The sequence below is a fragment of the Neoarius graeffei genome, chromosome 4 (genome assembly GCF_027579695.1).
Source record: "Neoarius graeffei isolate fNeoGra1 chromosome 4, fNeoGra1.pri, whole genome shotgun sequence".
Lineage (NCBI taxonomy): Eukaryota > Metazoa > Chordata > Actinopteri > Siluriformes > Ariidae > Neoarius > Neoarius graeffei.
The window spans coordinates 113,748,300-113,774,154 of NC_083572.1; the positions used below are offsets into that span (position 1 = coordinate 113,748,300).

General features: G+C 45.2%; 1 pseudogene; it reads right to left on the reverse strand.

Moving 5' to 3' along the window:
- Positions 1-25,855, reverse strand: part of LOC132884668 (uncharacterized) — a 62,398-nt pseudogene that overhangs the window by 12,077 nt on the left and 24,466 nt on the right.

The following is a 25,855-nucleotide window of genomic DNA, read 5'->3' on the forward strand; positions in this document are numbered from 1 at the left end:
GGCTGGGTGAAGACAGTGTCGCAGTCTCCGGCCTGCTTTGTGCATTCACCTCATGCAGTACCTCGAGGTGCAGGCGATTGCACTTCGGGCACCGTGCCTTGAGGTAGCACTGAGCTGCTTGATGGTCGCGTCCACACCTCCAGCACTTCTTCCCGGTCTTGATCCACTGGAGCCTTGGTTCCAGTGACATACTCTTGAACGCAGTGCACTGGTTGAAGTAGTGCTCCGTGCTGTTGCAGAAGGGGCAGTACTTCTTTGGAGGCTCCACCTTGGCGGGTGTACGTGGAGCTGACTTTGATGGCTGCTGAGCTGACTTGGTTGGGGGGTCTACCAGCAGGACCGTGGTGGAGCGTGTGGCTGCCGGCTGCTTGCCTCTGGTGCTCCGCTGCCGCTCTGCCTGGCTCGCTGTTGCCTTTGGCGGGTCGTTGGTCTCGTCCAGCTGCACACCAACCTCGTGCTGTAACCATGCGGCGAAGTCCAAGAGTGTGGGGACAGGCACACGGTCTGGGTCGATGTACCGCCTGAAGGCAGTACGCAGCTCGTGAGGCAGCTTGGGCAGCAACCGAGACACATGCGAACCGCACCGTAGCTCAAGCTGTTCCTGGGTCCCCATCTTATCCAGCATCCCCACCAAGGACTGCACCTTCAGGGCGAAGTTCCTGAAGCCTCTCTGGTCACCGCTCCTGACAGGGGGCTCAGCCAAGACCTGGTTGATCTGCCTGAGTGCCAGTTTGCGGGGCTGCCCAAAGAGCTTCGTGAGGGCTGCCATCGTATCACTGTAGGGGTAGCTACTGTGGCAGTAAGCATCCGCTACCAGGACAGCATCCTCTAGCTTCAGGTGGTCCAGCAGGATCTGATATTTGAAGCGCTCTGTCGCGTCGGGTGGTAGGACGTTGTCGAGTGCCAGCTGCATCCTGTTGAACTGCCGTGGGTCGTCCTCGGTGAACGCTGGGATTCGCATCTTGGGCCCGCGGTAGGTCAGCTCCTGAGGGGGAAGAGATGTCAGTCGCTGTGGGACAGGTGACAGCCTGTGATGATCTGGTGCCACTGCCCTCTGACCGGCCGACACCGGTGATGACGTCCGCTGTCTCTGAGCAGACGAAGGGCGCCGTGGGCTGAATGGTGCTGAGTACTGTGGGGTGGCAGGAAAGGGTGAGGATGACGTGAATGAGTGACCCCGTGGCAGATTCATGCTCCTCAGGTGCTCTGTCAGCTCTGCCATCAGTGGTGTTGGCAGATGGGGAGCTCCTCCGTGTGGCGGTGTGGACGTCACTGCCTCAGCTCCTGCGATGTGTGGCCGAGGTAGAGGTGACGACTGCTCTGCCACCGGGGCGCGGCGATGTCCACTGGTTGAGTCAGCAGGGCTGTATGTTCTGTCATGCTGCAGTGGTGATGATAGGACTGCTGGGTGGGTTCCAGGCGTGACGGCTGGAACCTGGATGTCCCTCGCTGGTGTGCGTGGAGGTGATGCATAGTGTTGTTGTTGCAACAGGTACTGCACATCCCGCTGCAGCTGCCGATTGTCCTCCCGTATCTGCTGAAGGGCGAGGAGGATAGCTGCTGACGTGTCCAGGGGAGTCTGCCCAGCAGGGGGAGTGTGTGATGGCTCCCGGGGCCTGCTGTCTCCCACGTGGGAAGAATCATCCTGGGTGTGTGCGCCGTCCTGTGGCAGCCGTCGCTGAGCCTGGGTCACCACGTAGTCATCCAGGTGCCTGGGGTGGTGGTGCTCACGGCGAGGACGGCCACTGCCATCATGAGTGGACATCCTGACTGTGTAGAATGCTGTATCCGGCTCGAAGGACCATATAAAAATGGGTGTCCGGTGATGGACAGGGTAAAGGACTGTATAAGGGGGACACTGGATCGGGTATACAGCAAGCTACACAGGCTGTCCGGTTAGAACAGGAATTAATGGATGTCCACTCACGAGAAACCGTGTAAACCATGGTTTTACTAGAAAACAGAATAAAATACAAATACAACAAGACATGAGCGATAATATACACACAAGCAATAATGTAAATAATAACAATGATATAAATACAAATACACATCGCATTAAATATATATTAACGCAAATGAATAATAATTATATACAATGTAATACAAATGTAAAACACACAAATGAATACTATATAAGTAAAACAATGTAAAGCCCAATGAATGCTACTTACACCCCATAATAAATAACACAACACACTAGATACTGATTATATACACGATATGTACACAATATGTACAATGTGTACAACGTACACGGCGGATGAGGATAGCTGCCTACAGCAGCTATCATTACCAAGGTGCGTGGTGCAACTGCTTACAGCGAGTCACACCCGCATGAAGACACAGAGTGTGTCGGCTGAATGAAGGGGAGCGTGGCTCCTTTAAGCGCTGCCCCGCGCTGTATTGCGCATAGAAGGTTAGAATATGTGGCGCGGTTATGAACTGTACATACCACCACTACACTCCCAACACGGCAATGGCTAATAATGAAATGTGCTCCCTTAACAGACCGCGGTCGAGAAGACAAGCGCTATCATTACATGGCTACTGAACAGAACAGAACAAACACGTAAGAAAATAGACAGACACAGGATGAGAGAAAAAGAGAAGAAATACTCGCTAGCCTTACCGCCACATGTAACAGTTACAGATAACGAGTACACACATAACACAGTAGCTACGCAACAATAAACAACTTACATTCAAGGACGCACGGAATGCTCACACGGCACAAATGATGGACGTTGGATCCTGACACATCCGCGATAGAAAGACAGAAAGCAAGAAAGAAATGAAACAGAGAGAGAAAGAGAGAAACGGATCCAAATATTCACTGATGAGAAGCAGGTGTTGCATGGAGTCCCCGTCTGATGTGTGCTGTGTTTTCTTCGATGTTTGTGCGCATCTTATATAGTCCACGCAGCACAGTGTGATGGACAGTGGCGCCAGGGTGTCTGAAGTTGGCGTGTGATGGACAGTGGCGCCAGGGTGTCTGAAGTTGGCATGTTGTAACATGCCCTGACAACTAACGAGTTGGGAGCCACTATGTCTGACAAGGGTGCCTGTTTACTACTTTTAAAGGTCAAAATAATTAAGACCTGGCACCGCAATTCTGAACACATCTGGAAAGACACCATCAATGCTGAAAGGTATATCCAGGTTCTAGAGCAACATATGCTCCCATCCAGACGACGTCTCTTTCAGGGAAGACCTTGCATTTTCCAACATGACAATGCCAAACCACATACTGCATCAATTACAGCATCATGGCTGCGTAGAAGAAGGGTCCGGGTACTGAACTGGCCAGGCTGCAGTCCAGATCTTTCACCCATAGAAAACATTTGGCGCATCATAAAACGAAAGATACGACAAAAAAGACCTAAGACAGTTGAGCAACCAGAATCCTACATTAGACAAGAATGGGTTAACATTCCTATCCCTAAACTTGACCAACTTGTCTCCTCAGTCCCCAGACATTTACAGACTGTTATAAAGAGAAAAGGGGATGTCTCACAATGGTAAACATGGCCTTGTCCCAACTTTTTTGAGATGTGTTGTTGTCATGAAATTTAAAATCACCTAATTTTTCTCTTTAAATGATACATTTTCTCAGTTTAAACATTTGATATGTCATCTATGTTCTATTCTGAATAAAATATGGAATTTTGAAACTTCCACATCATTGCATTCCGTTTTTATTTACAATTTGTACTTTGTCCCAACTTTTTTGGAATCAGGGTTGTATAATGTTCATGAATCTGAAGTGTGTATATTGTTCAGTAATGTTAAGAGAATGGTGGGCTCTGTGTTATAGGTTATACCTGGGTATAATATTCAAGGTTCTGTGTGTTGCATAGCCTACCTGGTTATGAATTTCCAGACTGTGTTGCAGAAGATGTTCAAGGATGTGTTGCACAGCTGGGTGTTGTGTTAAAGACTCTGTGTTGCATATCAGGGTATGATGTTCAAGGATCTTCATTGAATAGTCAGTGATTTTTGGATGTTTGATATTTTTGATTAAGGATATGAGGCACTAGCCTGGCAAGCCAGACTATAACATGAAATGTACAAGCAAAAATACTTTCTGCCACTAGGTGGGGTTGTCTAGTTCACTATGCTAATGGGGCACACCTTTCTATGCTTTGATATCCGGCCTACAGGTTTTACGATGAATGCGTAAAATCGGCTTCCCCTGTTTTAAAAACCAGCAGCCGCCACTGATGCAGATGATACTCAGTTTTACCTGCCAGCTTCACCTGATCCCCACTCCACAAACAGCCTCATTAGCTGCCTGAACGACATTAAACACTGGATGGCAGGAAACTTCCTTCAGCTGAATGACAGCAAGACCGAGGTGGTCATCTTTGGCCCCTCTAATTCAGCCGCCAGTATCACCCCCACCCTTGGTCCCTTGTCTGCATATTTGCACAGTGAGGTTAAAAACCTTGGTGTTTTTATGAATAATACTTTGAGTTTTAACAAGCAGGTGGCAAATTTGGTGAGAGGTAGTTTTTATCATTTGAGAAACATTGCAAAGCTAAAACCAATATTAGCTCCAAAAGACCTAGAAATAGTTATTCATGCTTTTATTACTTCTAGGTTAGACTACTGCAATACACTTTATCTGGGCTTGCCTCATTCCACCCTCACATGCTTACAGATGGTCCAAAACGCTGCAGCTAGGCTCCTTACTGGTACAAACAAAAGGCAACACATCACTCCCATCCTAGCACAGCTACACTGGTTACCTGTGAGGTACAGAATTGATTTTAAAGTATTGTTGTTCATTTTTAAAGCCTTAAATGGTCTGGGCCCTCAGTACATTTCTGATCTCCTCACACCTTGTTCTGCTCCCATATCCCTCAGGTCTTCATCACAACTTCTTTTTTCAGTGCCCCGCACACGCCTAAAAACCAAAGGTGACAGAGCCTTCTCTGTTGCTGCCCCTAAGCTCTGGAACAGTCTTCCTATATATGTCAGATCCTCTCCCACCATTGATTGTTTTAAATCCAATTTAAAGATGCATTTTTTCTCCCTTGCTTTTGGCACAATCTGAGGTAGTAATTTCTATTTTCATTTTTTAATTTTGATTTTATTTTCAATTTTAATTGGTGATGTCAAGTCTACCCTTTTTAATTATTTTAACTACTTTTATAAATTGTTTTGTTTATTTATCTTTATATTTTACATATTTATGCCATTTTTCTACACTTTCTTGCTAGCTTGGGTTTTAATCTAGTCCAATTTTGCTATTTATTCTGTTTCCTTGTAAACATTGTTCCAAATCTTGTGTTATGTTGTGAAGCACTTTGGGGTCAACTTTGTTGTATTTAAATGTGCTATATAAATAAAATGACTTGAATTGACTTGGTTTGACTTTATTTCCATAAGATAGATGGGTTTTTATCCAGTGCTTATTTTTAATTTTAAAAAATAACATGGGATTATTTACGAACACATTTTACAGAAAATACTCACGACAGTTTCATATAAAATGAGTTAAAACAGTTTTATTAGTCCACGAGCTTGTTGGACAGTTGATAGTTTGTGTCATGTAAGGGTGATAGATGGATGTAAGTGTAGGAAGAGTTTTACTGAAAACACGCTCACAAACAGATCCAAAATGGAGACAGAGTGGAAAACCAGGCAGTGGTGGAGTGATGCACAGACAGGATATCAGCGGGATACAATACTCACAGTCCAAAAACACAAACAGGGTCAAAACCAGAAAAATGACACAAAACACAAGACTTTCACAAAGTCTGTGTGTTACTGAGAGTCCTTATAAAAATGTCTGTGCTGTGATTGAGCTCTAATTAGGAACAGGTGCATAGGGATTGGTCCTAATGGTGCTCCAAGTTGCATGAATGTGACAGATGAAACCAGACAGCTGTGTGACGTATGGAGTGTGATATTGGATGGTAACTCTACAGTAGTGATGCAAAGTGGAAGTGCCAGTTCACTGCTGTCCCCCAGGCACCCAGCAGAGTCACACCATAATAAATGTGGTGGTGTTGTTTCTGGCGCATGGCATGCGGCGTCAAAGAAAGGAATAAATATGTATCGTAACTGCGATGTGTCTCTCATTATTAGTCTCACTGTCACAAGACAATGCAGTGATTTATTGAGGTGAAAAACATGACATGACACACTTCGATGGTTCATTCATGGTGCTGTGATATTATTATTCTATTCAGGGGGATTTTGTGCAAATATTTTGCTCATGAACTTATCAGGAGTTCTGCTTTCAGGCACTGACTGTATATATACACAGTTGTGGTCAGAGGTTTACATACAATGACATGAATATCATCTTGGATATGAATGTCATGGCAACATTTGAGCTTTCAGTAATTTCTTTGAATTGTTCTTTTTCCGTGGCAGAATGTACAGCATACATCTTCTCATCTCATCTCATTATCTCTAGCCGCTTTATCCTTCTACAGGGTCGCAGGCAAGCTGGAGCCTATCCCAGCTGACTACGGGCGAAAGGCGGGGTACACCCTGGACAAGTCGCCAGGTCATCACAGGGCTGACACATAGACACAGACAACCATTCACACTCACATTCACACCTACGGTCAATTTAGAGTCACCAGTTAACCTAACCTGCATGTCTTTGGACTGTGGGGGAAACCGGAGCACCCGGAGGAAACCCACGCGGACACGGGGAGAACATGCAAACTCCACACAGAAAGGCCCTCGCCAGCCCCGGGGCTCGAACCCAGGACCTTCTTGCTGTGAGGCGACAGCGCTAACCACTACACCACCGTGCCGCCCAGCATACATCTTTAATTAAAAAAAAAACACTAGAATTTGGTACACAAGTTTTAATTTTCTTTGGGTTTTCTGAAATCAACACAGGGTCAAAATTATACATACAGGGTCAAAAATATCCATACAGCACACCTAATATTTGGGTAAAATGTCTCTTCACAAGATTCACCTTGACCAAACATTTTTGTTCACCATGAACAAGCTTCTGGCAGAATTCTAGTTGGATATTTCATGACTCTTCATGGTAGAATAGATAGTTTTCACATGACATCACATTTATCATCATTTCTGGGGACTTTAATCATGCTACTTTGGACTCTACTTTGGCTGCTTTTTACCAGGCTGTGGATTGTCCAACAAGGAATAACAGGACAATTGACTTGCTGTATGCTAATGTGAGAGATGCATACAAAGTCACACCCCTCCCCTCACTAGGGAAGTCTGACCACAACCTGGTTCTTCTACAGCCGAAGTACACCCCCCTGGTCCAAAGGCAGCCTGCAACAACTAGCTCCATCAGGAGGTGGTCCCCTGAAATGGAAGATGCCCTCGGAGACTGCTATGACATCACGGACTGGGATGTGCTGCTTAGCCCACACTGTGAGGACATAGAGGGGTTGACACACTGTCTGACAGATTACCTCAACTTCTGTGCAGACGTGGCCTCCCCCGCTAAGACTGTACGGTGTTACCCTAATAACAAGCTATGGGTAATACAGGAAGTCAAAGCTGTCCTCAACAGTAAGGCCAAGTTTACATTAGACCGTATCTGTCTCGTTTTCTTCTCGGATGCACTGTCCTTTTACATTAAAACGCCTGGAAACGCCGGGAAACGGGAATCCGCCAGGGTCCACGTATTCAATCCAGATCGTGTCTGGTCCAGTGCTGTGTAAACATTGAGAATACGCAGATACGCGGATACGCTGTGCTGAGCTCTAGCTGGCGTCATCATTGGACAATGTCACTGTGACATCCACCTTCCTGATTCGCTGGCGTTGGTCATGTGACGCGACTGCAGAAAAACGGTGCGGACTTCCGCCTTGTATCACCTTTCATTAAAGAGTATAAAAGTATGAAAATACTGCAAATACTGATGCAAATACTGCCCATTGTGTAGTTATGATTGTCTTTAGGCTTGCCATCCTTCCACTTGCAAGTGGTAAGTGACGCGCATGCCCGATATGCACTGGGATCACACACACAGCGGCTCAGTCCCGAATCACTGCTCGTGCACTTCACTCGCGCGCTCTGTGAGCTGCGCAGGGCTGGAGTGCGCACCCTCCAGAGGGCACTCGCTGTTCAGGGTGGAGTGATTTGGAGCGCAGGATGCCTGTGGAGCCGAGCGTATCCGTGTATTGGCGTTGCTGTGTGCAAGCGAATCGTGTATTGGCGTTGCTGTGTGCATGCTAATCATTTTAAAAACGTTAATCTGATGATCCGCTGATACAGTCTAATGTAAACCCCACCTAAGAAGGCCACCTTCAGGAACAGGGATAGGGAGGCGATGAAAGCAGCACAGCAGGAGGTGAAATGCTGCATGAGGGAAGCTAAGGACAGCTACAGGAGAAAGGTGGAGCAGAAGCTGAAAGAGAACAGCATGAGGGAGGTCTGGGAAGGTGTGAAAACCATCACAGGCCACAATACAAAGACCAGAGTCGTTGAGGGGACAGTGGAGAAGGCGAACGAGTTGAATGACTTCTTCAATTGGTTCAACCAGCCCACGTCCCCCAACCCTCTCCCTCACTGCAGCCATCTCTCCTTCTTCCCTCAACACACCTCCCCCCAGTCATTGCAGCAGCCCCCTCCTCCCCCACCTCCACACAGACTCCTCTATGCATTCCTGCAGACCAGGTCAGAGGTCAACTGAGGAAGCTTCACCCCAGGAAAGCAACAGGCCTGGACAAGGTGTGTCCACAACTACTAAAGACCTGTGCTGCTGAACTGGGTGAACCACTCCAACGCATCTTCAACCTCAGCCTGCAGCTGGGGAGAGTGCCCACCCTCTGGAAGACATCATGTATCATTCCAGTTCCCAAAAAGAATTGGCCCAGCGGCTGAACGACTTCCAACCAGTGGCGCTCACTTCACATCTGATGAAGACATTGGAGCAGCTCTTCCTCAGCCTCCTCAGACCCCAGGTACAACATTGGGATCGGGAGATCGTGAGTTCTATTCACGGTCGGGTCATACCAAAGACCATCATAAAAATGGTACCTACTACCATCTGGCAAGGCACGCTGCAATACAGATGTGAGTGGGGAGTTAAACTCTCGTGGTTACCAGAGGACTAGCCCCCCACTGTAACCCTAGCTATGTAATAGGCGAGAGGCCGAGGGCTGTGGAAACGGAGATCAGCGCCGCCCGATGCGCCACATGGCGTGGGAAGGGAAGGACAACATGCCCAGGACTGTCTGCAGTTTGCGTACCAGGCAGGTGTTGGTGTGGAAGACGCCATCTTCTACCTGCTACACCGAGCCCACTCACATCTGGATAAGGGAAATGGCACAGTGAAGATCCTCTTCTTGGACTTCGCGAGTGCCTTCAACACCATCCAGCCCCTACTGCTTCAGGACAAACTGAACAGGATGTGAGTGGACCCCTGCCTGGTCACCTGGATCTCCAGCTACCTCACTGACAGGCCGCAATACGTCAGGCTGAAGGACATCATGTCTGACACTGTAATTAGCAGCACTGGAGCACCCCAGGGCACGGTGATGGCCCCTCTTCTCTTCACCCTGTACACCACGGACTTCTGCTACAACTCGGAGCTGTGTCACATTCAGAAGTTTGCCAATGACACAGCCATCGTTGGGTGTATCAGTGACAACAGAGAGGAGGAGTATAGGAGCCTGGTGAGGGACTTTGCTGTGTGGTGCAACAGGAACCATCTGCAGCTCAACACCTCAAAGACCAAGGAGCTGGTCATTGACTTTGGGAGGTCCAGACCAAAGTCACGACCAGTTCTGATCGAGGGAGTCGAGGTGGAGGCTGTGGATTCCTACAAGTACCTCGGGCTGTGACTGGACAGCAAGCTGGACTGGACTTGTAACACCAATCACTTATACAGGAAGGGACAGAGCAGGCTGTACTTCCTGAGGAGGCTGCGGTCCTTTAACATCTGCAGGAAACTGCTGTGGATGTTCTATCAGTCTGTGGTCATCAGTGTCCTGTTTTACACTGTGGTGTGCTGGGGGGGGCAGCACATCCAAGAAGGACACCTCCAGGCTGGACAAACTGATCAGGCGGGCCGGCTCTGTGGTCGGCATGAAGCTGGACTCTCTGGTGACGGTGGCAGAGAAGAGGTCTATGGACAAACTATTGAACATCATGGATGACGCCAGTCACCTTCTGCACACCGTCATCAGCAACCAGAGGAGTCTGTTCAGTGACAGAATGCTCCTTCCCAAGTGCAGGACGAACAGACTCAAAAACTCCTCTGTCCCTCACGCCATCAGACTGTACAACTCCTCTCTGGGGGGGGGAGGGGTAACAGGAGGACAGAGGATGGGAAGGATCAGTAGCCTAGCCTAGCCTAACAATAAGCAATACCGGACAATGTGCAATATAATGTGCAATATAAAGTGCAATATCTTTCCTGCCCCCCCCCCACACACACTTACCCTAACCCCACTTCTCCCCCTTCCCCATCCCCCTCTTCCTCTCTTCCCCATATCTTATTCTTTTATATGTGTATATGTAAATACTTAATTTATTTTAATTTATCTAGAAGTTTTCTCTATTTCTTTTCTCTGTTTATGTGTAATGATGCTGCTGGAATCTTAATTTCCCTGAGGGAACCCGCCCAAAGGGATCAATAAAGTTTTATCTAATCTAATCTAATCTAATCTAATCTAATCTAATCTAATCTAATCTAATCTAATCTAATCTAATCTAATCTAATCTAATCTAACAAAAGCATTGAGAAATGAAGTAGGTGCCACTGTAGAAAGTGTTCATCCTGCTGCAAGATGAAAACGTTAATTGTTATTACAACTAAAGTTCTCTTAATGTTGTGGGAATGTTTATAAATGTTATGCAAATTCATTCTCTGAAATATCTAGAACTGCAATGTTTAGAAAAGCAGAAATGTTTGCCTAGTTATCTACTGCAACAGGCAATTTAAAAAAATAATAAACGTGGAGAGATTTTCCTATTTTATGCAAAACGTATTTGCCCTTACATGTGTAATAAGCAAAGTTGACGACAGGAAAGGAAGGAAGAACATTTACTGTACAGGTGTAACTCAGAACTGACTACTGATGGGCCTGAAGCCACATAACTGCCAGGGGTGTTTATTCTTATGTAATCTCTCCCTCTCTCTCACACACACACACACACACACACACACACACACACACACACACACACTATGATATCTGCAGTAACTTTTACAGTACCTTGTAATTTTAATACACAAATCTTCTTGTAATTCAAGAGAAAAAAAGTGCAAATAGCAATAAAATAGATTTGTGGGGGAAATGCATTCAAAAACCAAGGGCTGCAACAAACAAACAAAAACAAACCCTTTGTAAATCTCCACCCTGCTCATCCACCTTGTTTCAATTCGTGTTCTTCACTCATGATGCCGCTACATTAACGGGCAGGATGTGCGGAATATTAATGCACGTTATCCCATATGCTGTGAGCTCTTATTAAATATTATTAAATATTTAAATAATTAATATCATGCTTGGAAAAGTGTGACTTAAGTCGATGCACTGGATAATAAATGAAGAGCGAATATTGCACCAGAAATAAAAAAAAAAAAGTAGCCTAAAAGTGGAACATAATGACTTAATGGATTATTGCAGTGCAAAAAATATTTTATTATTGAATAAAAAAATTAAAGTTTTTTTAATGATAAAATAAGTTTAATTAATACGATTCAAATAATATTACAAATAAGTAATAATTTTTTAATGATTTAAATTCACATTTGGACTTGGTTACATCTTTTTTCCCCTGAAAAAAAAAAAAAAAATATATATATATATATATATATATATATATATATATATATATATATATATATATATATATATATATACATAATAATGTTGCACATATAAATGTAGATCAGGGTGTGAGAGTGAAACTCCTTAGGTACAAATCAAATCAGCAAAAATACATGACTATAATTTTATTCTATTTTTGGGTTGTGAAAAAGAAAATTAATAAATATTTTAAATATCGCAACAGATAAATGTGCATTTTAATGGGGTGCCAATGCTGCAAAGGTTGGTTCATGTGCAAATTTCCTTATTCCTGAAAAGGTAAAATTATTATTTTTTTCTCTTTTGGAAATGCCATTAATAAATACAACATAAATGAAATAAAAACTAATCATTTAAATGCCATGGGGGGTCATGCAAAATAACCTTTACCTTCTTTAACTGGAACAAAAGGGTAAAAAAAATTTTCTAAATGTCAAGTCACTCATTATTCCCTTCAGAATATTTTCATAGTTTGGCCACTGAATGTCAAAGCTGAAAAATAAATGTGAGCACATTTGCCAAGTTAGCAAGGAGAGAGACTAATCCCCTGAGTTTCTGCTGGAGGGAGGATTAGACCTGTCGATGCTTGTTCAGAGAGAAAGGAGAGACAAAGCTAAGAGAGAGAGAGAGAGAGAGAGAGGGTGCGGTGGATTGAGGTGGAGTTGAATGAAATGCTTGAGGCAAATGTGTGTCACTCATCAGGGAAATCACAGTGGCTCTGCCCAGGTATGTTAATGTGAAGAATTTGGAAGTCATAATTTTTTATTCTTTTATATTCACTCTCTTTTCTTTCCAGCTCCATTCTTTCCATTCTTTTAATACTAACACTCATGAGCATTAGACTGGGTCATCTGAGCTCATGTACAATCACACAGTAATTTTTTATTTGCATATCTCAGTGCAGTGCATGTTGTGACTTGCAGCTCCAGCTCCACTGCAAGGAAGTTCATCTTCTGGTTCAGTGCACCTTATTTCTTTTCATCTTTTTTTTTCCCTTATGTTTCAGATGCAGAAAATTCTGATGCACTCTGAATCAATGTGAAACACTGTGTCTGATCAGCAGCTGCACAAAGAATCTATGGCCAAGTGTGAAGTCTGTTGAAATGTGCAAAAATTCTCTCAAGAAGCTAAGACTTTTTGCACAATGTTGCATCTGTTGCACAAGAAGTGTTCCAACCTTCTGCATGAACTTGGGGAATAACAATTAAGCAATGAATGCTCATTTTTTGAACATGGGGGGGAAATAATGCATAATAAGATTAGATTAGATTAGATTAGATAGATAGATAGATAGATAGATAGATAGATAGATAGATAGATAGATAGATAGATAGATAGATAGATAGATAGATAGATAGATAGATAGATAGATAGATAGAACTTTATTGATCCCTTTGGGAGGGTTCCCTCAGGGAAATTAAGATTCCAGCAGCATCATTACAGATAAACAGAGAAAAGAAATAGAGGAAAACTTCTAGATAAATTAAAATAAATTAAGTATTTACATATACAAATATAAAAAGAATAAGATATGGGGAAGAGAGGAGGGGGAAGGGGGGAAGGTGGTGAGAAGCGGGGGGGGGGCACTGCGGCAGGAGAGATATTGCACTTTATATTGCACATTGTCCGATATTGCTTATTGTTAGGCTAGGCTACTGCTCCTTCCCATCCTCTGCCCATGTTTACATTAGACCATATCAGCAGATCATCAGATTAACGTTTTTAAAACGATTAGTGTGCACACAGCAACACCAATACATGATTTGCGTGCACACAGCAATACAAATACACGGATACGCTCGGCTCCGCAGGCATCCTGCGCTCCAAATCACTCCGCCCTGAACAGCGAGTGCCCTCTGGAGGGTGCACACTCCGGCCTTGCGCAGCTCACAGAGCGCGCGAGTGAAGTGAACAAGCAGTGATTCGGGACTGAGCCGCTGTGTGTGTGATCCCAGCGCTTATCACTTACCACTTGCAAGTGGAAGGATGGCAAGCCTAAAGACAATCATAACTACACAATGGGCAGTATTTGCATCAGTATTTTCATACTTTTATACTCTTTAATGAAAGGTGATACAAGGCGGAAGTCCGCGCCGTTTTTCAGCAGTCGCGTCACATGACCAACGCCAGCGAATCAGGAAGGTGGATGTCACAGTGACGTTGTCCAATGACACGCCAGCTAGAGCTCAGCACAGTGTATCCGCGTATTCTGAATGTTTACACAGCACCGGAGCTGACACAATCTGGATTGAATACGTGGACGCTGGCGGATTCACGTTTCCCGGCGTTTCCAGGCGGTTTAATGTAAACGGACAGTGCATCCGCGAAGAAAACGAGACAGATACGGTCTAATGTAAACGTAGCCTCTGTCCTCCTGTTACCCCTCCTCCCCCCAGAGAGGAGTTGTACAGTCTGATGGCGTGAGGGACAAAGGAGTTTTTGAGTCTGTTCGTCCTGCACTTGGGAAGGAGCATTCTGTCACTGAACAGGCTCCTCTGGTTGCTGATGACGGTGTGCAGAGGGTGACTGGCATCGTCCATGATGTTCAATAGTTTGTCCATAGACCTCTTCTCTGTCACTGTCAGCAGAGAGTCCAGCTTCATGCCGACCACAGAGCCGGCCCGCTTGATCAGTTTGTCCAGCCTGGATGTGTCCTTCTTGGATGTGCTGCCCCCCCAGCACACCACAGTGTAAAACAGGACACTGGCGACCACAGACTGATAGAACATCCACAGGAGTTTCCTGCAGATGTTAAAGGACCGCAGCCTCCTCAGGAAGTATAGCCTGCTCTCTCCCTTCCTGTATAAGTGTTTGGTGTTGCAAGTCCAGTCCAGCTTGCTGTCCAGTCACAGTCCGAGGTACTTGTAGGAATCCACAGCCTCCACCTCGACTCCCTCAATCAGAACTGGTCATGACCTTGGTCTGGACCTCCCAAAGTCAATGACCAGCTCCTTGGTCTTCGAGGTGTTGAGCTGCAGATGGTTCCTGTTGCACCACACAGCAAAGTCCCTCACCAGGCTCCTATACTCCTCCTCTCTGTCATCACTGATACACCCAACGATGGCTGTGTCATCGGCAAACTTCTGAATGTGACACAGCTCCGAATTGTAGCAGAAGCCCGCAGTGTACAGGGTGAAGAGAAGAGGGGCCAGCACCATGCCCTGGGGTGCTTCGGTGCTGCTAATCACAGTGTCAGACGTGATGTCCTTCAGCCTGACGTACTGCGGCCTGTCAGTGAGGTAGCTGGAGATCCAGGTGACCAGGCAGGGGTCCACTCACATCCTGTTCAGTTTGTCCTGAAGCAGTAGGGGCTGGATGGTGTTGAAGGCACTCGAGAAGTCCAAGAAGAGGATCCTCACTGTGCCATTTCCCTTATCCAGATGCGAGTGGGCTCAGTGTAGCAGGTAGAGGATGGCATCTTCCACACTGACACCTGCCCGGTACACAAACTGCAGACAGTCCTGGGCATGTTGTATCTGGGGTCTGAGGAGGCTGAGGAAGAGCCGCTCCAACGTCTTCATCAGATGTGAAGTGAGCGCCACCGGTAGGAAGGCGTTCAGCTCGCTGGGCCGATTCTTTTTGGGAACTGGAACGATACATGATGTCTTCCAGAGGGTGGGCACTCTCCCCAGCTGCAGGCTAAGGTTGAAGATGCGTTGGAGTGGTTCACCCAGTTCAGCAGTGCAGGTCTTCAGTAGTCAGGGACACACCTTGTCCGGGCCTGCTGCTTTCCTGGGGTGAAGCTTCCTCAGTTAACCTCTGACCTGGTCTACAGCAGTGGCGGCTGCTGGTTTTTAAAACAGGAGAAGCCCATTTTACACATTCATCGTAAAACCTGTAGGCCGGATATCAAAGCATAGAAAGGTGTGCCCAATTAGCATAGTGAACTAGACAACCCCGCCTAGTGGCAGAAAGTATTTTTGCTTGTACATTTCATGTTATAGTCTGGCTTGCCAGGCTAGTGCCTCATATCCTTAATCAAAAATATCAAACATCCAAAAATCACTGACTATTCAACGAAGAGCCTTGAACATCATACCCTGATATGCAACACAGAGTCTTTAACACAACACCCAGCTGTCCAACACATCCTTGAACATCTTCTGCAACACAGTCTGGAAATTCATAACCAGGTAGGCTATGCAACACACAGAACCTTGAATATTATACCCAGGTATAACCTATAACACAGAGCCCACCATTCTCTTAACATTACTGAACAATATACACACTTCAGATTCATGAACATTATATGATGCACACTATTTTTTAGGAATGGGAATCGAAAACCGGTTCTTGTTGAGAACCGATTCCCAGTGTTTCAATTCCATGGAATCGTTTGCCAGATTTGCTAACGATTCCCTTATTGATTCCAGCGGGCATGACTAATGTCATGTATATTACGCAAGTTACGCAACGTGCATAGCGACATGCAGTAAGCAGTAAACATGGCAACCAAGCGGTTTAAACGCTCAAAAGTTTGGCTGCATTTTTCAAGGAAAGATGACAACCAGGCGACCTGCAGCCATTGCAAAGTAGATATTACATCGTCCGGAGGGAACACGAGTAATATGCAAAAACATTTGTGCACACAGCATGCGATACATTTAAATGAGTGTCACGTTTTCGACACGTTTCGGACTGGTGAATCTGTGTTACTCCTAAACTAAACAAAGTTGATGCTATCGACCTGTTTGTTCTCCTCTTTATTCAAATGAGAATCGATAAGAGAATCGATAAAGAACCGAATCGTTAAGCAGAATCAAAAATGGAATCGGAATCGTAAAAATCTTATCAATTCCCATCCCTACTATTTATACACAAATTCTGCCCTCCGCTCCTTTTCCAGAAAATGGTCTGTGACCCTGTCATACCAGCTGGTGCACACAGTATACGAGCACCTTCATCGATGGCATGTTCCACCCTGACCCTCTCCAGACAGCTAAGTCTTGCACATGAAGTGACATGCTCATTGCCCGTTTCATGCCTTTTGCAAGCCCTTTTGAAATTCACCAGGTCCCCAAACCCATCTTTTGACCAAACTAAATTTCCCTGAGAGGGCTTCATCAAAAGACATGGCCAACAGTACATTTTATTAGTCACAGGAGACCCAGTCAACCAGTTCACATTTTTATACCAAGACACCTGAAAAGACCTGTTATGACCTGCTGAATTTTGAATGAGATTAAGCTTGGGCTTTGGTCTGCCTTGCTCTTTAATTCTCACTTTCTCCTCATATGGCAGAGTGTCAAAACATTTTGACAAAAGCATGTCCATGACGTTTGCCATTATAGCAGATAGATACCAGCTGTTAGCAGTTAGCACTGCAGATCCCAATAAGGCTCAAGCTAGCCTACAACCACGTTGATTGAACTACAAATGAAATAAACGAGTGAATTCACAAATGATCAAACTGATAGAATGGATGAAAGTTAACGGAGCACAACGAGTAATATTTACATTTATTTACAGAGTAATGTACAGAGACATCAATGAGAAGAAATGTTTATATGAAAAGAAATTCGGACAGCACTTTGGCACACAACTACACTTTCTCGACATCCACTAGGGACTGACTGATCATGCTTACTGTGTTCCTCATCGACGCTGAAGTACAGCGACCGCCCTCCTCATGTCTTTCAAACACCACCTCCAATAATCCTTTATCAGCCCGGCTTCTTGGCCCTCCCATGTCCCGTTTACCCCCAGAGATACCCAGCTTCCCTGGAAGTGACGATTTTGTCGATTTTAACCAATAACAACTAGCCGAAATTGGCTGTTCAGAGCCGTCTTGTAGACTGCAACGGATACCCAGCTGGCAGCAAAGGTGATTCTCGTAGCGAACTGCAAGTTCATCAGACATCACTCAAATAAGTTACAGGATGACATAGGGATAGTTATGAACGTAAATACAATCTTGGGCATATATTATGTTATGCAAGTTATTGTTTTAATGAGAATTCAACGTCGTAGCCGCCACAGTTTGGGGAGAGAATTTTAGGGGAAGTTCGGCTTCCCTTGTTGTCTCTGAGAAATCGCCCCTGATCTGCAGTAATGCATGGAAGAGTCTGTGTGGAGGTGGGGGAGGAGGGGGCTGCTGCAATGACTGAGGGGAGGTGTGTTGAGGGAAGAAGGAGAGATGGCTGCAGTGAGGGAGAGGGTGGGGGGGACGTGGGCTGGTTGAACTGATTGAAGATGTCATTCAACTCGTTCGCCCTCTCCAATGTCCCCTCAATGACTCTGGTCTTTGTATTGTGGCCTGTGATGGTTTTCACACCTTCCCAGTCCTCCCTCATGCTGTTCTCCTTCAGCTTCTGCTCCACCTTTCTCCTGTAGCTGCCCTTAGCTTCCCTCACACAGCATTTTACATCCTGCTGTGCTGCTTTCATTGCCTCCCTATCCCTGCTCCTGAAGGCAGCCTTCTTCCTGTTGAGGACAGCTTTGACTTCCTGTGTTACCCATGGCTTGTTATTAGGGTAACACCGTACAGTCTTAGCGGGGGAGACTACGTCTGCACAGAAGTTAATGTAATCCGTCAGACAGTGTGTCAGCCCCTCTATGTCCTCACCACAAATAAGTAATTTCTTATGAGGTCTGTTGTAGTCATCGTTAAATCACTGGGTATTGTATTTATCAGACATTTTAATAAAGTTTGGATAAACTTATGACATTTAAATACATTAATATTAGACAAGTCATTGCATGCATGAGGTGTGAAAATGTGCAGTTTCACACAGCTTAAAGAGATGGTGAAGATGGAAGGGTTGGTCAGCCCATGATGTGTGAAAACAAACCAATAAACAGAGCTGGGGGGGATATTTTGAAGTGTGTTTAAATTGTACACATACAATATAAAAGACTATTCACTGCACACATCAAAGCATTACTGATCTATTTTGTAATGTATAGCTAAAAAAAAATAGAAGTTAAAAAAAAATGTTTCCTCAATGTTGTGTCTGTGCGCCCTCTTGTGGCAGAGCAGGTGAATAATAATTTACTGACAACCTGAATTATTCCCAAAGACCTAGAAATGATATTCCACTGAAAATTATATCTTAACAAGCAAATTAAGCAGCTTGATAAAAGCAAATTTATATAATACTAAGTCCTATTTCTGATTGAGATTTTAAGAAAATAAAAATCGGATTATTTATTTAATCTAATTTTTACACATTTTTGTTTATTTCAGAAAATCTTTTCAGAAATAAATGTTTGGAATGAGTAACAGAACAATTTATTGTCAATCTTGAAATTATGATTCTTTTTGTCTAGAAATATGATTAATAACATGAAATTTGTTTTATAATAACCTGGGAAATAAAATCATAACTCTAAATCACCTCCACTGTCAGAAATAGGGTTACAGTAGGAGTCCATTTTTGTCCCCCAAGGTACAGTCAACACTAATGTACCCCCTACGGCTCATTATTGGACCTCAAGGTAACTATGTATATAACTTTTTAGGGCCAAAAAGGTACGTATATGTTCCCAAGCAATATATAAAGGGTACAAATAAGTACCTTACAGGGTACTGACCCAGTGACAAGCCACTGTACCCCAAAGGTACAATGAAGTATTTTATTTTATGACAGTGGATACCAAAAGGCATGGATCTGTCTAAATGTATGAAACAAGAACTTGAAATGAAAACCATGCTGTTTGTCCATTTTTAAAAATATATTTTATATAAACTTTTACAGGGCGGCACAGTGGTGCAGTGGTTAACACTGTCGCCTCACAGCAAGAAGGTCCTGGGTTCGAGCCCAGTGTCCAACGGGGGCCTTTCTGTGTGGAGTTTGCATGTTCTCCCCGTGTCTGTGTGGGTTTCCTCCAGGTGCTCCGGTTTCCCCCACAGTCCAAAGACATGAAGGTTAGGATAATTGGTGGCTCTAAATTGACCGTAGGTGTGAATGATTGTTTGTCTCTGTGTGTCACCCTGTGATAACCTGGAGACTTGTCCAGGGTGTACCCCACCTCTCGCCTATCGTCAGCTGGGATAGGATCCAGCTTGCCTACGACCCTGTAGAACAGGATAAGCAGCTACAGATAATGGATGGATAAACTTTTGCAGTATCCAGGTTTCACTGGGGTGGGGTTTAGTGAACAATGTGATACAATTGCAAAGGAAAGCTGATGAATATGACATGAACAGAAGGCTGCTGGCGCGACCTTGTGGTTTCAGTGTGTGTTGTATTAATTTTTAAAAACTTTTTTTTTTTTTTAATTTCATGTTTCTAACTAGCCCTGTGATGACCTGGCGACTTGTCCAGGGTGTACCCCGCCTTTCGCCCGTAGTCAGCTGGGATAGGATCCAGCTTGCCTGCGACCCTGTAGAACAGGATAAAGCGGCTGCGGATAATGAGATGAGATGTTTCTTAGTTCTTTTGTCCTCATTCCATATACTAGCGCATCTCAAAAATATTGGAACATCATGAAAAAGTTAATTTTTTTATAATTTAATTAAGAAGTAAATTTTCAGTGTGGGTGTGAGGGGGGTATTTGTGTGTGTGTGTGTGTGTGTGTGTGTGTGTGTGCGCGTGTGCGCGTGTACATGAATACATGAGTACACTCACAGACACACACACACATACATTTTAATAACCCCCCCGTACCATGTCCCTAGCCCTTATATTGTTTGTTACATACACAATAAAAAAAGAGTAAACTTTCATATGTTCTATATTCATTACATTTAAAGTCAAATATTTCAAGCCTTTTTTGTTTTAATTTTGGTGATTATGGCTTATAGGTCATGAAAATCAGAAATCCAGTATCTCAAAATATTTGAATATTTCATTTTGTGTATAGGTCTAGTTCAGTCCACACAACCACAACCATGGGGGAGACTGCTGACTTGACAGTTGTCCAGAAGACAATCATCGAAACCCCCCCCCCCCCCCCCCCCCCCACACACACACACACATACACACACACAAGGAGGATAAGTCACAGAAGGTCATTGCTGAAAAGGCTAGCTGGAAAAGGTGCACAAGCAATAGGGATGAGTGCAGCCTTGAGAGGACTGTCAAGAAAATGGGAGAGCTTCACAAGGAGTGGACTGAGGCTGGTGTCAGTGCATCAAGAACCACCGCACACAGACGTCTTCAGGAAAGGAGCTACATCTGGTGCATTCCTAATATCAAGCCACTCCTGAATCAGAGACAATGTCAGAACATCTTACCTGGGCTAAGGAGAGAAAGAACTGGACTGTTGCTCAGTGGACTTGATAAAACACAGTGGACCGACACCAGCAGATGACATGGCACCCCAAATCATCACAGACTGCGGAAACTTCATACTGAACTTCAAACACCTTGGATTCTGAGCATCTCCACTCTTCCTCCAGACTCTAGGACTTTTTTTTTTTGTATTTATTTTATTTATTTATTTGCACATGATAAAAGAAATTTACAAGAAAACATAAATGGAACAAAAACAGAAAACGTGCTGGGGAAGACAAAAGCACAATGGCTTGTTCTAAGTCTTCCCCCATTTAAATTAACAAGTAATTAATACAAATTTAACAAATTAGAGAATAACTATATTAACAATCGTAAATAATAACAAATAACAAATAATGATAATAATAATATAATAATTGATAACAAAATTATACATTAAACTGTAACTGGTATCATAACTGAAATAACAAATATAAACAAAATGTCAATTGCAGATAACAAAATATAAGTTCTCGTCTCGTCTCGTCTCGTCTCGTCTCGTCTTCTTCCGCTTATCCGGGACCGGGTCGCGGAGGCAGCAGTCTAAGCATGGAAGCCCAAACTTCCCTTTTCCCAGACACCTCGGCCAGCTCCTCGGGAAGAACACCGAGGCGTTCCCAGGCCAGCCGAGAGACATAGTCCCTCCAGCGTGTCCTGGGTCTTCCCCGGGGCCTCCTCCCAGGGGGACATGCCTGGAACACCTCCCCAGGGAGGCGTCCAGGAGGCATCCGAAAAAGATCCCCGAGCCACCTCAGCTGATTCCTCTCTACTCCGAGCTCCTCCCGAGTGACTGTGCTTCTCACCCTATCTCTAAGTGAGCGCCCAGCCACCCTGCGAAGGAAACTCATTTCGGCCGCTTGTATCCACGATCTTGTTCTTTCGGTCATTACCCAAAGCTCATGACCATAGGTGAGAGTTGGAACGTAGATCGACCAGTAAATTGAGAGCTTCGCCTTTTGGCTCAGCTCCTTCTTCACCACGACAGACCGGTAAAGCGACCGCATCACTGCGGAGGCTGCACCGATCCGCCTGTCGATCTCATGCTCCATCCTTCCCTCACTCATGAACAAGATCCTGAGATACTTAAACTCCTCCACTTGAGGCAGGACTTCTCCACCAACCTGGAGAGGGCAAGCCACCCTTTTCTGGTCAAGAACCATGGCCTCGGACTTGGAGGTGCTGATTCTCATCCCAGCCGCTTCACACTCGACTGCAAACCGCCCCAGTGCATGCTGAAGGTCCTGGTTTGAAGAAGCCAACAGGACAACATCATCCGCAAAAAGCAGAGATGAAATCCTGTGGTTCCCAAACAGGATTCCTTCCGGACCCTGGCTGCGCCTAGAAATTCTGTCCATAAAAATTATGAACAGAACCGGTGGCAAAGGGCAGCCCTGCCGGAGTCCAACATGCACTGGGAACAGGTCTGACTTACTGCCGGCAATGCGAACCAGACTCCTGCTCCGTTCGTACAGGGACCAGACAGCCCTTAGCAAAGAGCCCTGAACCCCATACTCCCGAAGCACCCCCCACAGAATATCATGGGGGACACGGTCGAATGCCTTCTCCAGATCCACAAAGCACATGTGGACTGGTTGGGCAAACTCCCATGAACCCTCGAGCACCCTATGAAGGGTATAGAGCTGGTCCAGTGTTCCGCGACTAGGACGAAAACCGCATTGTTCCTCCTGGATCCGAGGTTCGACTATTGGTCGAATTCTCCTCTCCAGTACCCTGGAGTAAACCTTCCCTGGGAGGCTGAGAAGTGTGATTCCCCTATAATTGGAGCACACTGTGGGTGCAATCAGTTAATCATTGATATTAAGTGATCACTCATTAAATCAGTCTCATTAAATTTTGAAGGTCAATAATTAAAATGAATCAATCCCATTGAATTGTTTAATTTGACTCGTTTGAATTGAATCATACCATAGAATCAGTCTCATTCAGTGAATCATTTAGTGAATCGTTCAATGAATCGTTCAGTGAATCATTTAGTGAATCGTTCAATGAATCGTTAGTGAATCATACCATTAATCCTGGTGCTTAATAATAAATTACCAAACAGCTAAATTATGGTATATTTCCAAATTATTAAGATCACTTACCATATTACATAACATATGCACCCTTTTGAATTCTTTGAGAAGATTGGGGACTTCACATATTGTTGTTCATACAAATAAACACAGTTTGTTTAATAAATGAATTTATTATACAAAGATAAAAAGATAAAAATAATAAATCAATATATACAAGCAGTGAGGTGTGTGTGTGTGTGTGTGTGTGTGTGTGTGTGTGTGTGTGTGTGTGTGTGTGTGTGAAGGACTTGACCATGTGTTTAGCCTCGTGTAGCTAACTACACGTGGTGGAGGCCTAGCTTGTTGCTAGCTAAAACAAAAGAATGTTATCTAAATAGAACAAAGGATTAGCTCTGTGTTTAGCCTCGTGTAGCTAACTACATGTGGTGGAAGCCTAGATTAGCCTTGTGTTGCTAGTATGTGTTTGTGAAAGGCCCTATGGCCTAGCTAAAGTGTGTTTGTTAGGCCTGGTGAGGCCTACTGAGCACGTGTTGCTAAAGACAAAGGGAAGCTATCTAAAGTGTATCAGGCCTGGTCAGGCCTGTTGAGCACGTGTTTTCTCAGTAACAAAAAGATTCCGCACTCATAACATCACCAACTCATTGAAACCTTGATAAGGTCAAAATGTATGATAAGGAAACTAGTGTTAGTCAGAATAAGAGAGAGAGAGAGCAGGAGCATGCACAACCTATCAAACAATTGAGAGAACATAGAACCAAAATAAATCAACACGCTGCGTGTCTAACAGTGTAACAGATAAACCGGGGTTTAAATTCACACTATTCCAATAAAAGCAAATTCCTAAGACTATCCTAATTATGCCCAAATGCCAAAATCTTACTTAATCCTGCCTTTAGCAAGATATGAAGAACTATTCGCCGGTGTAGTTTCGGGCCTTGCTGTGGGAGCACGTGAGCCGCTCGTGATGGAGGCGTAGAAAACTTTCGGGTCCAGCGGAGCACTTGGGTGGTTCCCGTGGAAAGCAGAGGATTCTTGGTCCGAACCTCAGCGTTCGTGAGGAAAAGTCTCTGATCAGAATAAGATGCACAGCGCTTTTGAGTTAAAAAGGATTCAATCGCTTCTTAACTTTTAACTGCCTGGGCTGCAGTCGTGACGTCACTTCTAATGCAAGTAAACCAGTTGTAACTCAGGTTGAGTTTAAAGATTGCGTGACTCTAGAGTTTACCTTTGCCAAGGGTAAGTAAGAAAATCGTGCTGAGTGATGGATCTTGCAAGAGAGAAGACGTCTTTTTGATGGAGAGCGTCCCTTTAGGCGTCTAGATCCGTTGAAATCCAGACACGAGAGACAAAGATGGAAGCGTTGTCCCATTGTTTTATGTTTCCTTGTATGATGACGTAGATGATCCTGCCCACGCGTGACGTAGGTCACACGGAAGTGGACTGGGAATTGTAGTTCTGACACAAGATGGTGGCATGATACCTACAACACTCTCCGGTCCCCTTTCTTAAAAAGAGGGACCACCACCCCAGTCTGCCACTCCAGAGGCACTGTCCCCGACCGCCACGCGATGTTGCAGAGGCGTGTCAACCAAGACAACCCCACAACATCCAGAGACTTGAGATACTCAGGGCGGATCTCATCCGCCCCTGGTGCCTTGCCACCGAGGAGCTTGCAAACCACCTCAGTGACTTCGGCTTGGGTAATGGACGAGTCCACCTCTGAGTCATCAGCCTCAGTCTCCTCAATGGAAGACATGACGGTGGGATTGAGGAGATCCTCAAAGTATTCCTTCCACTGCCCGACAATGTCCCCAGTCGAGGTCAACAGCTCCCCACCCGCACTGTAAACAGTGTTGGCAGAGTGCTTCCCCCTCCTGAGGCACCAGACGGTTTGCCAGAATTTCTTCGAGGCTGACCAATAGTCCTTCTCCATGGCCTCCCCGAACTCCTCCCAATTCTGAGTTTTTGCCTCCACAACTGCCCGAGCTGCAGCATGCCTGGCCTGCCGATACCCGTCAGCTGCCTCAGGAGTCCCTGAGGTCAACATGGCCCGATAGGACTCCTTCTTCAGCTTGACGGCATCCCTTACTTCTGGTGTCCACCACTGGGTTTGGGGATTGCCGCCACGACAGGCACTGGAGACCTTGCGGCCACAGCTCCAAACAGCTGCGTCTACAATGGAGGTAGAGAACATGGTCCACTCAGACTCAATGTCCCCCACCTCCCTCAGAAGCTGGGAAAAGCTCTCCCGGAGGTGGGAGTTAAAGACCTCCCCAACAGAGTGCTCGGCCAGATGTTCCCAGCAGACCCTCACCATACGTTTGGGCCTGCCAGGTCTGTCCAGCTTCCTCCTCTGCCAGCGGATCCAACTCACCACCAGGTGGTGATCAGTTGACAGCTCAGCCCCTCTCTTCACCCGAGTGTCCAAGACATAGGGCCGGAGATTAGATGAAACGACAACAAAGTCTATCATCGACCTCCGACCTAAGGTGTCCTGGTGCCACGTGCACTTATGGATACCCCTATGCTCAAACATGGTGTTCGTTATGGACAAACCGTGACTAGCACAGAAGTCCAATAACAAAACACCACTCAGGTTCAGATTGGGGAGGCTGTTCCTCCAACCACGCCCCTCCAGGTGTCACTGTTGTCGCCCACGTGAGCATTGAAGTCCCCCAGTAGCACAATGGAGTCCCCAGTCTGAGCACCCCTCAGTACCTCTCCCAGGGACTCCAAGAAGGCCGGATACTCTATACTGCTATTTGGCCCGTAGGCACAAACAACAGCAAGAGCCCTCTCCCCAATCCGAAGGCGCAGAGAG